Here is a 3,441-nt window from a genome sequence, read left to right as displayed (position 1 = left end):
CATATGCACTGTTCAAGCATACATTCAGAAAACAAGAAGTATTGTCACCACATCAATATAATTAAACTAAGTTCAAGGATAAATTCGAAACTCATGTACTTCTTGTTCTTTTGAATTAAAACATTTTTTATTTAAGAGAGGTGATGGATTCATAGGACATTTATAACTTTAAGACAGAATTACTAACTACTAATGATCATGTAATGAAGACACAAACATGGATAAGCACATAACATATAAAAAGAAAAAAACAGAGAAAGTAAGAACAAGGAATGAGTCCACCTTAGTGATGTCCTTGAGCTCTTGTATGTCTCTTCCTTGTCTTTGCTGCTCCTCCTTCATTGCTTTTAGATCTTCTCTGATTTCATGAAGGATGATGGAGTGCTCCTGATGTTCCACCCTTAGTTGCTTCCAATAATTGTGTGGGAGAAAATGAATCCCCTGAGGTATCTCAGGGATCTCTTGATTTGCAGTCAAATGTTCTACCACTGAGCTATAGACCCTTGATGGAAGCTTTTGTCTTCCCTTTCCTCTTTCTAGAGGTTTCTCTAGCCTTAGGTGCCATCAATGGTTATGGAAAAAACAAAAAAGCTATGCTTTTACCACACCAAACTTAGAATGTTGCTCGCCCTCGAGCAAAAGAAGAAAGAATAGAAGAATAGGAAGAAGATATGGAGGAGATGGATGGGAGTGTGTATTCGGCCATATGGGTGGGATTGGGTGGGAGAGAGATGTTGAATTTTTGAAGGTAGTGGGTGTATGGATGTGAGTGGTAAATGAAAAAAAAGAAGGGATGATCATGAATGGAAAGAGAGATGATGAGGTAGGTGGGGATCCTGTGGGGTCCACAGATCCTGAGGTGTCAAGGCATTTACATCCCTGCACCAATTTAGGCATGTAAAATGCCCTTGCACACAACTCTGGGCGTTCAGCGCCAGGTTGGTGCCCATTTTGGGCGTTCAACGCCCCTTTGCTGCCATTTCTGGCGTTGAACGCCAGAACCATGCTTGTTCTGGGCGTTCAGCGCCAGGATGCTCCCATTCTGGGCGTTCAGCGCCAGAACTATGCTCTGTTCTGGCATTTGAACGCCAGACAGATGCTCCTCCAGGGTGTGATTTTTCTTCTGCTATTTTTGATTCCTGTTTTTGATTTTTTTGTTTATTTTGTGACTCCACATGATCATGAACCTAAGAAAACATGAAAAACAATAAAAATAAGAATTAGATAAACATTGGGTTGCCTCCCAACAAGCGCTTCTTTAATGTCAATAGCTTGACAGTGGGCTCTCATGGAGCCTCACAGATGTGCAGAGCTTTGTTGAGACTCTCCAACACCAAACTTAGAGTTTGGATATGGGAGTTCAACACCAAACTTAGAGTTTGGTTGTGGCCTCCCAACACCAAACTTAGAGTGTGACTGTGGGGGCTCTGGTTGACTCTGCTTTGAGAGAAGCTTTTCAAGCTTCCTCTCCATGGTTGCAGAGGGAGATCCTTGAGTTTTGAATACAAGGGAGTTCTCATTCCATTGAAGGACTATTTCACCTCTGTCAACATCAATCACAGCTCTTGCTGTGGCCAGGAAAGGTCTTCCTAGGATGATGGATTCATCCTCTTCCTTTCCAGTGTCCAGGACTATAAAATCAGTAGGTATGTAAAGGCCCTCAACCTTTACTAATACATCTTCTACTTGTCCATAAGCCTGTTTTCTTGAGCTGTCTGCCATCTCCAGTGAGATTTTAGCAGCTTGCACCCCATAGATTCCCAATTTCTCTGTTACAGAGAGGGGCATGAGGTTTATTCCTGAACCAAGGTCACACAGAGCCTTAAAGATCATGGTGCCTATGGTACATGGTATTATGAACTTTCCAGGATCCTGTCTCTTCTGAGGCAATGTCAGTTGATCCAGATCACTTAGTTCATTGATGAACAAGGGAGGTTCAACTTCCCAAGCATCAATGCCAAATAATTTGGCATTCAGCTTCATGATTGCACCAAGAAACTTGGCAGTTTGCTCTTCAGTAACATCCTCATTTTCTTCTGAAGAGGAATACTCATCAGAGCTCATGAAGGGTATAAGGAGGTTCAATGGAATCTCTATGGTCTCTAGATGAGCCTCAGAGTCCTTTGGTTCCCCAGAGGGAAGCTCCTTATTGATCACTGGACGTCCCTGGAGGTCTTCCTCCTTGGGATTCACGTCCTCTCCTCTCCTCACAGGTTTGGCCATGGCGCTTATGTCAATGGCCTTGCACTCTCCTTTTGGATTCTCTTCTGTATTGCTTGGGAGAGTACTAGGAGGGATTTCAGTGATCCTTTTACTCAGCTGGCCCACTTGTGCTTCCAGATTTCTAATGGAAGACCTTGTTTCATTCATGAAACTTACAGTGGCCTTAGATAGATCAGAGACTAGATTTGCTAAATTAAAAGCATTTTGTTCAGAGTTCTCTGTCTGTTGCTGAGTGGATGATGGAAAAGGTTTGCTATTGCTAAACCTGTTTCTTCCACCATTATTAAAGCCTTGTTGGGGCTTTTGATCCTTCCATGAGAAATTTGGATGATTTCTCCATGTTGAGTTATAGGTGTTTCCATAAGGTTCACCTAAGTAATTTACCTCTGCTATTGCAGGGTTCTCAGGATCATAGGCTTCTTCTTCAGAAGATGCCTCTTGAGTACTGTTGGATGCAGCTTGCATTCCATGCAGACTCTGAGAAATCATATTGACTTGCTGAGTCAATATTTTATTCTGAGCCAATATGGCATTCAGAGTATCAACCTCAAGAACTCCCTTCTTCATAGGCGTCCCATTGCTCACAGGATTCCTTTCAGAAGTGTACATGAACTGGTTATTAGCAACCATGTCAATGAGTTCTTGGGCTTCTGCAGGCGTTTTCTTTAGGTGAATGGATCCACCTGCAGAAGTATCTAATGACATCTTAGATAACTCAGACAGACCATCATAGAATATATCCAGGACGGTCCATTCTGAAAGCATGTCAGAAGGACACTTTTTGGTCAACTGTTTGTATCTTTCCCAAGCTTCATAGAGGGATTCACCTTCTTTCTGTCTGAAGGTTTGAACATCAGCTCTAAGCTTGCTCAGCTTTTGAGGAGGAAAGTACTTGGCTAAGAAAGCCGTGACCAGCTTATCCCAAGAGTTCAGGCTGTCTTTAGGTTGAGAATCCAACCATAATCTAGCTCTGTCTCTTACAGCAAAAGGGAAAAGCATGAGCCTGTAGACTTCAGGATCTACTCCATTAGTCTTTACAGTATCACATATCTACAAGAATTCAGTTAAGAACTGAAAAGGATCTTCAGATGGAAGTCCATGAAACTTGCAGTTCTGCTGCATCAGAGAAACTAATTGAGGTTTCAGCTCAAAATTGTTTGCTCCAATGGCAGGAATGGAGATGCTTCTTCCATGTAAATTGGAATTAGGTGCAGTAAA

The 3,441-nt window shown here is 42.2% G+C and overlaps 1 non-coding gene across 1 annotated transcript; it reads left to right on the top strand.

Moving 5' to 3' along the window:
* The first annotated feature begins 2,982 nt into the window (after nt 1-2,982).
* Nucleotides 2,983-3,090, top strand: LOC112745485 (small nucleolar RNA R71). The gene has a single exon (XR_003173412.1). It is a non-coding gene; the product is annotated as a small nucleolar RNA R71 (small nucleolar RNA).
* Nucleotides 3,091-3,441: the final 351 nt, after the last annotated feature.

The sequence above is a fragment of the Arachis hypogaea genome, chromosome 14 (genome assembly GCF_003086295.3).
Source record: "Arachis hypogaea cultivar Tifrunner chromosome 14, arahy.Tifrunner.gnm2.J5K5, whole genome shotgun sequence".
Taxonomy (NCBI): Eukaryota; Viridiplantae; Streptophyta; class Magnoliopsida; order Fabales; family Fabaceae; genus Arachis; species Arachis hypogaea.
The sequence above is the reverse complement of the archived record's forward strand: the minus strand, read 5'-3'. Positions and strand labels throughout refer to the sequence as shown.